The 12787-nt window shown below is 43.6% G+C and overlaps 1 protein-coding gene across 1 annotated transcript in view; it reads right to left on the reverse strand.

Moving 5' to 3' along the window:
* The window catches only part of CPLANE1 (ciliogenesis and planar polarity effector complex subunit 1), a 179106-nt gene extending 175071 nt beyond the window's left edge, over positions 1 to 4035 (reverse strand). The window contains exon 1 of the mRNA XM_075066918.1: positions 3595 to 4035. The gene's annotated coding sequence lies outside the window, so the exon portion shown is untranslated. The remainder of the gene's footprint in view (positions 1 to 3594) is intronic.
* Between the last annotated feature and the right edge of the window lie 8752 nt (positions 4036 to 12787).

Raw genomic sequence — 12787 nt, forward strand, 5'->3', positions numbered from 1 at the left:
TCAAAGTAACAACAGTAGGTTTCAGCACAGAACTCATCTGTACCAGAATTACCATGATAGTACAATATGATTGCTTAAACTCTATGACATTTTATGGTTCCACATAACACACACTGAAGTAATCTAACTAATGTAAATAAATGAATGCAGCATATGTAAGTAAAGGTGGAAGCTGTGAAGAAAGACATATAGATAGGGAAACAATATCTTGATAAGCAACAGCACTGTGTAAAACTAATCATCATAGGAGTGAATCCAAACAACTCAAAATCAAAGATGTACATTTGTATTGAGAAGCAGAATGCTAGCATAGTTCATTATTAACAGGGCCTTACCAAATTCAAGCTCCATTTTGGTCAATTTCACAGTCACAGGATTTTTTTAAATAGTCACTTTCATAGTTTTAGGTGTTTATATCTGAAATTTCAGTGTTGTAACCAGGGGCGTCCTGACCCAAAATGGAGTCGGGAATTTCTACCCTTACTTCTGTGCTGCTGATGGCAGGGGTACTGCCTTCAGAGCTGGGCAACCAGAGAGCAGTGGCTGCTGGCCAAGGACCAAGCTCTAAAGCCACCAGCAGCAGCACAGAAGTGAGGGTCAGAGGCTCTGGGTGAGGGGAGGGGTTTGCCGTATCTGCAGGTTTTCCCAGCAGCCTCCCACCCAGGTCAGGAGCTGACAGCTGGAGTCACAGCCTCCCACCTGGGTTGAATGTGTCCTGGCCAGCAGCTTCCTACAGCTGAGGGAGGTTCAGAGAAGTAGGTCTGACCCAGCTCTGGGAGCAGCCTTTGCATAGGAAGAGTAAGTCCTTTCCCTCTCCAGCCTGGGCCAGGACTAACAGCTGGAACTCAGCCCATGGTAGGAGCCCCTGGCTGGGGCAACCACAGCCCAGTTAGATTTTATGGGGGAGATCAGATTTCATGTTCCATGACATTTTTCACAGCCATGAATTAAGTAGGGTCCTAATTATTCATCTAGCACAGGGTCTAGAGTGAGGCACACCGCATTCCACAATGTAGCCTCATCTTTAATACAGTGACATGGCCCTCTGAAACAACATATCCCACGATGTAATGCTTTGATCTGTATTACCAAAGGAGCTGCTCAGATGAAGTATTACATTTAGAAGCCTATCCTTTCTATAGGCTGCTCACATCAAGACAACATGTCTGTGTGGGGCCACATCTCCAATTAATAATTAGCTGTATCTTTATCCCCTTCTAATAGTTACAGCTAATGGAGTTATTCTTCTAGCTCAAGCAGTACAGAAACATGGTTTGAGCACTAAAGGCCCCATAATCAAACTCTGAGAATGACTCAAATGGAGAATTCAAATGATTCAAAAATCTGAGGATGATCCATTATAAAGTGGCACATCAATATGGAGCATGGATGAGCATCTTCAGACATGGGAACCAGGTAACCCACACCAGCAGAGTACAAGTCTTTGTTGACAGTTTAACACAAGAGGATATGTGTTTACTACAGTTGACAGCTAACTGAATCAGTATTGGATATAATTTGAAACAATATATTGGATGCTGGGACCCCTTGTCTTTATTCTGTCATATTGAATGTGAACGTTTGTATGGTTTGAGGTGTCGCACACTGGGATCTATCATGTGTGCTGATGAACTGTATTTCTTTCCTGTCTTCAGTATAAAATAGCACAGTATATACCAGAACGCCTCAAGCAAGGGCCTCCTCCGTTAAAGACAGTACATCATACCATAATACTCAGTGTCTCTGCACTGCTACATTGATACAGAAATTATTGGGTGAGGTTCTTTGGCCTCTGTTGCATAGATCATACTAGATGATCAGCATGGTCCCTTCTTGCTTTAAAATCTACGCACTGGAGAGCATCCACATGACTTAAATTAAGGTGGTGTAGAATAAATATGAAGTTAAAGAATTAGAGTTAGTTTAAGTTTGGTTAAGGAAATATAAGTATTGTAAAGGAAGGCCTTCAGAATAATGAGTTACAAGCCCAGAAGGAACAAAGTAGGGAGGAAGCCTGGTTCAAAGAGTAACTAATGACATAAAGGGAAGTTTCTAAAAAGAAGACCTATGATCGATAGGGGTGACTGCAGATGGTTTTAAATAAGACAATGAAACTCTGTCTTAGAAGAAGCCAACGTGGACTTTCATGGAAGTCCAACACCCTACATACCAGTGTTGCCTCAAAATTAGGGTATACGCAACAGAAAAACTGTTGGGTAGCAAGAAGGATCGGAAGAGATAAGAGGAAAGACCTTGGTGAAAAAGGAGACGGTAAATTTTATCTGGATTAAGACCAGAAATAAAGGTGAACTGCCCAAATTGGTTTTTAGCTTGTTATTAATTGGCAATATCATTTATTGTTGATGAGTACAAAAAATTAATTTAGAGTTCTTTGCCAGACTCTATCTGATCATGCTTGAGCACACCTAGATGAGACAGTTTAGCTAGGTTCTCTCTCTTTGTAATATATTGATCACATGCTTATGAATATTTTGTTACTGTATTGCAGTGGTGGCCAAACTTTTCCTGTCACGCTCTCCCTTACAATTAATGGAATCTGTCCATGCCTTCCTTACTGCACAAAGCTGGGGCAGAACTGGGGATGGGGAAGGAGCTGAAGTTAAACATAGAGCTGGCCTGGGGGAAGAGAGGGAATGAGGGCAGAAATGGGCTGGAGGCAGGGTAGAGCTGTGGCTGGGGCCAGAGCCTGGCTGGGCATGGATTGGAGGTTGAAGTGGAGTTGGGGGCTGAGTTAAGGGCAGAGCTGGGCTGACTGGTGTTCCCTCCCCATCCGCCATGGGGGCTGGCCCAGGCCCTGTCAAGTATCCCTCCATCCCTCCTTCCGCTACATCCCCCCCAAAGGAGGCATGCCCCCCAGTTTGCGAACTACTGCTGTATTGGATGTAGTAACTGCTTAGTTGTTAGGATTTAAAAGCTATTATATAAAATAGCGTTTGGCCTTTGGACTTAAAGGAATGTATGGTTAAATTAAGGTTTGGTGGTCTCCAATATTAACATTCATAATTTTAAATAGTATTGTTAATTCCAACAAATGGTGAATCACGTGCTAAACCCCATTACCTCAATACTATCCTACTGAAAGCAGAAGAGGATGCACTGTTCAAGGTAGCATCCTACATCAAAGGTAAGGGCATTACAAACTGGGTCAAGCTATCTTTGCATTGGTGCATATCACACCTACCTCCATGTTGAAGTAGAGAAAAGGTATGTTAGATGCCAGGCCGTGCTGCCTCAACCTCAAAAGCGTTGGGGAAAAGGGCGCATCGCATGCTGGCACTGTTACCTCCATACTAAAGGGGGTGTTACGTTCTGGTGTTGAATATGAGGGGATGCAATGGCCCCTCATCCCCAATCCCGGGCCCCTCAACTCACTCGCCTCGCGAGCTGTGCCTCACAGACGGCGGCGCAGCGCGCGGAGACGTCCTGTGGCCCCAGAGCGGTAACGGCCGCGGGGCCCAGGCTGTCCAGGCGCTAACAGCACAGAGCGAGCCGGGCCGGCCACACCCTCGGCCCAAGTCCCCACCGCGGCCCGATTCCGCGGAACTAGCAGAGCACGTCCCTCCCCACACTCACCGCGCTTCTGCTCCGCACAGCGGCTGCGCTACGACCCCGGCTACAGCGGCGTCGGCCCTCGCCCAATTGCCGGCTGGATCCAGCGCGAGAGCCGGGAGCTGAGTGGAGCGAAGTGCGCAGCTGCAGGCGCGCGGGGCGGGGAAGGAGCAACGGGGCGAGTGATTCCCTCCGAACCCCTTGTTTGGGTTCGGCACCCGCTGGGCACCGTCAGAGCAGCCTGGCGGAGGCTGCTGCCCACATAACCCCAAGCTGGATGCGCTCCCTCAGGGGGCTGTGCGAGAAATCGGGTCCCGCCGAGGACCAGTGCGAGCGGCTCATGTCCGCGGGAGCAGGCACGGAGCGTAGCGGCGCACACGCCCCAGCGTCCTTCCCTTCAGCTGGATGTTAAACAGCCATATAAACAAACGCGCCACACAACCGGTAGCTCCTCAAATATAAACCTTGCAGCAACCCCGCCCCTACTTTTCATGTATTGCCATGGGCTGGTGCATAGCTACTGGAACAATGTGTGCGGTGGGGGTGTTGATAGCTATTGTGCTGAATAAAACTCTAAACCCTGCTCAGGTGCTGCTGGACCCCGAGCACCTCTAATTCCAGCCTCTGTGGCTGGTGTATTTGCAACAGCAGACTTGGTTTACCCTAGCCCAGTAGTTCCCAACGTGGTGTCTGCGGGCGCCATGGCACCCGCCTAGTGCCCACCAGGGGAGAGAAGCCACAGCCCCTTGCCTCCTGGGGACAGAGAACTCCAGGGCTGCAGGCGCCAGTGTTCTCAGTCCCTGGCAGGCGCGGGGCCCACCTAATGCCCAGCAGGAGAGAGACGCTAGGGTCCCGAGCCTGCTGGGGACAGAGTGCTGCGGGCGCCAGTGTTCTCTGTCATCATGGCTTCTCTCAGGCTTCTCTGTGCACTGCCCAGAACTGCTGCCAAAAAAACCCCAAAAACAAAAACAAAAGATGCTCTGCCTCTGCAGAATGGATGGAATGTTTATATTTATTTTGTAAAAACACCTTAATTTTTCTTACAGATAGATAAAAAAGAGTAATTGCCGAATAATTTAATTAATACCTTTTACATGTAAAATTATCCTTTTTATCTTATGGATGCATATATTATGTAATATTAAATATGATGTTTTTCGCATTGTTTAATGTACAAATACAAAATAAACCTTGAAAAACTGTTGGCGCCCTCCACACTCTTCTGAAAACATGAATGTGCTACTGGTCACAAAAAGGTTAGGGACCACTGCCCTAGCCTATCTTCAAGCGTTCTGCTCCGAGTCTGAAGTAAAAGGTTTGAAAGAAAAATCATTCAACCAGTTGTTTTTGTGTTTTAGTTACAATCTATATTTTTCAAAGTTATAATCAATAGTATAACAGGATGAGATCTAACAATGTAGAAAGCTACCCACAGTCTGCATTTTCCTTTTTGCATAATATCACATACAGATGATTAAATATTATGACATACTATACTTTAGATCAGGGGTTGGCAACCTTTCAGAAGTGGTGTGCCGAGTCTTCATTTATTCATTCTAATTTAAGGTTTTGTGTGCCAGTAATACATTTTAACGTTTTTAGAAGGTCTCTTTCTATAAGTCTATAATATGTAACTAAACTATTGTTGTATGCAACGTAAATAAAGTTTTTAAAATGTTTAAGAAGCTTCATTTAAAATTAAATTAAAATGCAGAGCCCCCCAGACCAATGGCCAGGACCTAGGCAGTGAGTGCCACTGAAAATCAGCTCGCGTGCCATAGGTTTCCTACCCCTGCTTTAGATGAAGGAAGCTCATATGCAGCATATTGGAGTTACAGCTAGCAAGGGGTGTGAAAGGTAACAAGAAGGATTTCTACAGGTATGTTAGCCACAAGAAAATGTGAGACCCTTATGTGATGTTATGAGTATAATATAATATCTGACTGAAAGATGACAGGGCCAGAAAGAGTTAATTAACTCACCTCACCGACTGACCTGACCCATNAGGTGTTTGCTCAGGTCTTGGGATGTCAGCAAACAAGTCTTGTCTATCGCTGTGGCTTTGATTCAAAGATCAAAAGAGGAATATTAACATTTAGGAAGACACTTGCGTGAAATTGTATTATTGTCTATGTGTCTCTTTGAAGGTTGTGGTAACCTGTATCTGAACTGTTTAATGAATAAATTACTCTGTGCTAATTGCCAGGATGTTTGGGAGAAGGAGTTAAGCCTATTGTTTTCTCAGGCCGATAGGCTGCTGGAAATGTATAAGAACCTGGGACACGATCCTTCTTCATCTCAGATCTGCTTTGGGTTTCAAGAGAGAGAAACCTTAAGCTACAAGGATTGGGATCCCCAGTCATTAACTGAAGTCACCCTGAATCTGGCAATTGGACTATAACCTCTGGACTATTTCTAAAAGGACTTTTGGCTACTACAAGCTCACCTCTACTATGTATCTAAACCTCAAGAATTGAATTCAAGTCCGTATGTGTATTAATCTTTTAACCAACACTTTCTCTCTTTTCTGTTCTAATAAATTTTAGCCTAGTCAATAAGAATTGGCTATAAGCGTGTATCGTGGGTAAGATCTAAGTTATAATTGAACCTGGGTGTGTGGCTGATCCTTTGGGATTGGAAGAACCTTTTCTTTTATATGATGAAGTAAGATTTTCAGGAATCATCATCATATGTTTGACAGGTGTGTCTGGACGGAGGCCTGAGGCTGGGCACTTTAAGGGAACTGCGTGGTTCAAACTTCTAAGTAACCAGTGAGGTACTACAGAAGCTGTTTTGTGCTGGCTTGGTAAATCTAAGTATTGGAATAACCACCAGCGTTTTGGGATTTGTCTGCCCTGTTTTGTTTGCAGTTCACCCTGATTGAGTGACCTCAGCTGGCTCCCACGGGCAGCACTGTCACACCTTACTGAATGGGGGAGGCAACCTAGTGACAGATCACGAGGAAAAAGTTGAAGTACTCAATGCTTTTTTTGCCTTGGTCTTCACAGACAAGGTCAGCTCCCAGAATGAGCTGCCCTCAGTGATGAAAGAACAGGTTAAGGACTATTCAAGGATTTCCCTACAACCCCCTTGAATTTCACCATCATCCCCCTCCCCCCCAGTTTTGTGAACTAGTTACATGAACTGTTGCCAATTTAATGATTGTTTGGACATTTGAATTGTAATTGAAACATTAATACACACTTTAAAAGCATATAAAGTGTATACTAAGATACGTGTTTGAAAAAGTATAATAGATTTGAAAAGTATGAACATAGACTAGCTTCCTTATACAACTTTTGTTTTTATGACAATGTCAGTGCATTCATTTCCGTGATGTTGGCCAACCTAATTGCTTACAAATCATAATTTGAAATTAAGTCTAAATGAGCTCTCCCTGACAGCTAGTGATGAGCTTGGGGAAAAGGCTTCAGGACCAGACTGAATTTACATTCACAATTAATCTACCTAAGTATCCAGCAAACAGAGCTGTGTTGCCCAAGTGATAGATTTTGGCTGGGGTTGGGTTGCAAATCACTTGAATGATGGGGAAAGGGGGAATTGAATGTTGTTATTCTTATTGAATGAGTAAGGGGTGGTAGAACTGTACTTAGCCTGTGCTGATTGAGGGCATCAAGAAAGAGGGTGGGGACAGGTGTTTTGCTTGATGGTCTGCCTGAGTCACAAGTACTATTTGACCTGCCCTTCTCCACTGTTTAAAGACACAGCTGATTAGGGTCCATAGATAGTCTTTTCTTTTGTTACGTGACCACTACAGCTGAAATCACTGATAATCAGGTCTAAGTTTTTAGACCTGCTGTAGGACAGTGTTTCTGTAGAAGAGACAGCCCAGTCTGCACTAGCAGGGAGGTTCCCCCACTGAGAACTCAGCTGAAATCACTGAGAGCCGAGCAGAACCTCAAGAGACCAACATATGTTATAGGCCAGTGGCAGGTGGGATGGCACAGGGCCATTGGCAACAGAGCAAGGGAGTGAATGGTGACACAATGAACAACAGTGGCTAGAACGAATGGTGAGCAGCTGGAGGAATGAGCAAGGTGCTTTCTTGCCCCCAATCTGGGAGGTGAACTCATATAAAAGTACCTCTGAACTCTGAGTCTCCACTGACCAAGGACAACACTGGTGAGTGTTAATGAGGCTGTTAAGAATGCTGGAGACACAATACAGTTCATGTGAACAAACAGGGTTGTGGCATCATACTTCCTATTTAAGCAAGAGATACCATGCGCTATTAACTGGAGGACAATGTTAAGTGCATTGTCACTTGTTCATCCTGAATTTGAACACTGGTTCTGAACAAGACCAGCAAATGCTCACTATCTTCCTGCAAGAAACTCAACTGACTGGTAGAAGCATATGGTGCAACAGTGAAAGACTCAACAGTTGAAAAAGTGAAGAACTCTCTCACTACATTAAAAAAATGTTTATACATGGCTGATGAATGCACCAATGCAAATGGGCATCAAGTATTAAGTCACTGGGTACATTATCTTGATGTCAGTGGTAGGCCAGTAGATGCAGTTATAGATGTTCAAGTTATAGAAGATACCTCAGCTGCATCTGTGACAACCCACATCTTAGAGTTAAATGCTTGTTAACTGGACCCCAAACAGATGGCTGCTTATGCATTTGATGGAGCTGAAAACTTCTCTGGAAGACATGGTGGAGTTACAAGCTTTGCTCAGAGAAAAGTGTAACCCTAATCTCTCCTATACAAACTGCATAGGCCATCTACTCCAACTAGCGCTCGTACAAGCTGCAGACTCTTCCAAAGACATTTAAAAAGCTATAAATGTAATGTCGTCTTTATATTCTTTTTTCAGCAAGAGTCCAAAAAGACTGACTATCTTGGAAAATGTGGAAAATACACTGGGATGAAGTTCAAATTAGTGCAACCTGGGAAAACCCTCTGGCTTTCTCATGAGCGATACTTGGCTGTTGTCTTAAAATTACTCCAGCCATTATTACTGATGTTGGAAAATATCTACCATGATAGGATGGTTCTAAGTAGTGAGGCTGGTGGATTACTTTTGCTACTACGTTCAGAGAAGACTATTACCATTCTCTCTCTCGTAAGTCTACTGTTGAAACCCCTTCGGTCATAAAAACAATGCCATCCAGGCATCTACTACCACAGTAGTAGATCTTTGTCCAGCAATAAAAGCAACATTTGGATCAATTAGAGAACTATTCATTGGAAAAAGTACTGGAAGAAGCAAAAACTTTAATCCAGAAGTTGACTGATGAAGGCATTTATATTGAATCCTTAAGTGAAGAGGAAAAGACAACTGAAAAAGTACACGAACTTGATTCTTGAATCTACAACAGCAACTTCTAGCATCCACTCAACCTCTCCATAGCTTTTACAGATCCCTGTCCTATAAAACACCAACAGTTGAGTGGAGTGAGGCATTACCAGCAATGGGGCTACCATGTGCTCAGGACAGAATAGAGAATTTTAACACAGACTGGAATATCATACAATGAATGAAAATTTGACTTCTTTTTTATCATCAGCAGTGACTCAACCCAATGTTATGCTATGTTTCCTGGGATGAAAGAAGTAGGAATTCATCTCTTGCTACTCCCAGTCACAACAGCTACAGTTGAGTGTTCTTTTTCATCATTCAATAGAATTGTGTGTTATGACAGAAGTCGCCTTCTGCCTGATCATGTGAATGAACTAATGAGCATATCAGTTGAAGAAATGGAAGTACAAGACACACGAGAAGCTCCCAAAGATGAATGGATTGCATTCAAGAAGTTCATTAAGAGTTGTGCAAAATTATAACAAGAAACCAAGAAGAATGTAGATGATGTGCTTCATAGAAGGCTTGAGTAGCTAACTTTAATTTGTGTGATGATTTTAAAAACATGAGCTAAATCTAATAACATGGTCATGAAACATTTGTTTTTACTATGGTGTCATACAGTCCCCCTTCAGCCTCAGGGTCCCACCTCTCAGTGGCCCTGCCCCGCCCCCCATTTCAATTCCTGCGGAAAACACTGGGACTGTTTAAAAAGCTGGATATGCACAAGTCCATAGGTCTGGATCTAATGCATCCGAGGGTGCTGAGGGAATTGGCTGATGTGATTGCAGAGCCATTGGCCATTATCTTTGAAAACTTGTGGCGATTGGCGGAGGTACCAATGATTGGAAAAAGGCAAATATAGTGCCCATCTTTTAAAAAGGGAAGGAAGAGAATCTGGGGAACTACAGACCGGTCAGCCTCACCTCAGTCCTTGGAAAAATCATGGAGCAGGTCCTCAAGGAATCTATTTTGAAGGAGAGAGAGGTGATCAGCACAGTCAACGTGGATTCACCAAGGGCAATCTGGCCAGTTATGACAGACCAACCTGATTGCTTTCTATGATGAGATAACTGATGCTGTGTGTGATGGGTTCGGTCACGGAGACCCCCTTAGGACTGTCACCTGATGTGATGGAATTACCTCTGAGCCCATTTTCCTTGCCAGCTTGGGATTCCAAAAGCCTGCCTTGTTAAGCCAGACACGCTAGCCTCCTGCAACATAAACCCAGGTCTGTCCATGCCCCCAAAACTGCAGACTTTAACCAAAAACGGCTCTGGAGGTTACCTGACTCCAGCACACACACACTCAGTTCCCAATGGGATCCAAACCCCAAATATACCCATTTTACTCTGTATAAAGCTTATATAGGGTAAACTCAAACTGTCTGCCATCTATAATACTGATAGAGAGATCTGTTTGCTTCCCCCAGGTATTAATCACTTACTCTCGGTTAATTAATAAAGTGATTTTTATTAAGTATTAAAAACTAGGATTTAAGTGGTTTCAAATAACAGACTGAACAAAATAGGTTACTAAGAAAAATAAAACAAAATACGCAAGCCTAAGCCTAATACATTAAGAAACTCTTTATAGCTAAATCTCACCCTCAAAGATGTTCCAATAAGCTTTTTTCACAGACTAGACTCCCTCCTAGTCTGGGCCCAATCTTTTTCCTGGTACAGTCTTTGTTAGTTCCAGCGGGCATCTTAGGTGAAAAGCAGGGACTCTCTCATGACTAGGACCCTCTGTATTATGTTCTACCCCTTTTATAGCTTTGGCACAAGGCGGGCATCTTTTCTCTCTCTAGGTCCCAACCCCTCCTTCTAAATGGAAAAGCACTTGGTTTAAAATGGATTCCAGTTCAGGTGACATGATCACATGTTCCTGTAACAACTCCTCCTTCATTACTTAGCAGCTGGCCGACACTTACACAGGAAGTCTTGCAGGTAAACAAACCCATTCACAGTACATTGATTCTGAAGCACCCGTAATGGCTTCTACTTAATGTGTTCACATCAGTAATACAAGTTTATATCTTATTCTCCTAACTCCAGACATAGAAATAATACATGCAAACAAATGGGATAAACACACTCAGTAGATTATAACCTTTGTAGTGATACCTTACAAGAGATCTTTTGCATAAAGGTTACATTATATTCACATTCAAAGCATATTTTCATAAAACATTGAGTGCAACATCATACTGTGGATATGGGAAAAGCAGCGGACATGATATATCTTTACTTTAGCAACGCTTTTGATATGGGGTCTCACAGTATTCACAGCAAGTTAAAGTATGGATTGGATGAATGGACTATAAGGTGGACAGAAAGCTGCCTAGATCATCAGGCTCAACAGGTTAAGTTTGCAGATGATAAGCTGGGTGGGGAGAGATAGGGTCCAGAGTGATTTAGACAAATGGGAGAATAGGGCCAAAAGAAATCTGATGAGGCTCGACAACAACAAGAAGTGCAGAGTCCTGCACTTAGAACAGAAGAATCTCATGCACTGCTACAGGCTGGGGACCAACTGGCTAAGCAGAGTCCTGCAGAAAATGACCTGGAAATTACAGTGGCTGATAAGCTGGATAGGAGTCAGCAGTGTGCTCTTGTTGTTAAGACGGCTAATGGCATATTGGGCTGCATTAGTAGCATTGCCAGCAGATGGAGGAAAGTAATTAATTCCCTCTATTTGCCACTGGTGAGGCCACATCTGGAGTACTGTGTCCAGTTTTGAGCCCCCCACTACAGAAAGGATGTGGACAAATTGGAAAGAGTCCAGCGGAGGGCAACAAAAATGATTAGGGGGCTGAGAGACAGGACTTACAAGGAGAGGCTGAGGGAAGTGGGCTTATTTCTTCTGCAGAAGAGAAGAGTGACGGGGGATTTGATAACAGCCTTCAACTGCGTGAAGTGGGGGTTCCAAAGAGGATGGAGCTAGGATGTTCTCAGTGGTGGTATATGACAGAACAAAGGTCTCAAGTTGCAGTGTGGGAGGTCTAGGTTGGATATTAGGAACAATTTAACTAGAAGGTGGTGAAGCACTGGAATAGGTTACCTAGGGCAGTGGTGGAATCTCCATCTGTCAGGATATCTCCCCTCCACCCCCAATCTGAACTTTGAAGTACAGATGTGGGGACCTGCATGAGAGACCCCCTAAGCTTATCTTCTACCAGCTTAAGTTAAAACTCTTCCAAGGCACAGTCTTCTGCCTTGGACAGATATTGCTGCCAGCACCAAGTGATTTTTCACAAATATTCAGGTAAGGGTCACTTGGAATCCCCATCCCCTCAAAATATCTCCCCAAGCCTCTTCACCCCCCCTTTCCTGGGGAGGCTTGAGAATAAAATACCAATCAGTTGCCTTAGCAGTGTGAGCACCGACCAACCCCTTTTCTAAGGGCTTTGGAATCAAAGGATTCTTTGAAAAAAGGTAACTTATTAAAAAAGAGAGATACACATCTGAAGACTTAGGCTTTAGGAATTAAACACCAAAAATAACTTTCTTGGGTTTCAGTTTAAAGGTTACAAGGAAAACAAAAGCACCTGGGGTTAGCACAGAGCAATCCACAAACCAAAACAACCAAAAATGTTCCTAATCACATGTCTTAACTTTTCCTGTGCTTACATATCTGGGGTTCCAAATGAGGAGTTTCTAGGTATGATGCTGATGATTTCCCATTCCTGGCTTAAAGCTTACAGCTTGTTGCTTCCTTCCCCTCTCTCCAGCCCAAGAGACAGGAAAAAAACAAACAAACAAACAAAAAAAACCACACATCCAGCAGTTTTTCCAGTTTGAAAGGGTACAGCCTCCCTACTGGTTTCCTGGTCAGGTGCCAACTCAGGTTAAGCTTCTCTTAAACCTTTACAGTTAAGGCAATTA

This window comes from Chelonoidis abingdonii, chromosome 6 (assembly GCF_003597395.2).
Source record: "Chelonoidis abingdonii isolate Lonesome George chromosome 6, CheloAbing_2.0, whole genome shotgun sequence".
NCBI classification, from domain to species: Eukaryota; Metazoa; Chordata; order Testudines; family Testudinidae; genus Chelonoidis; species Chelonoidis abingdonii.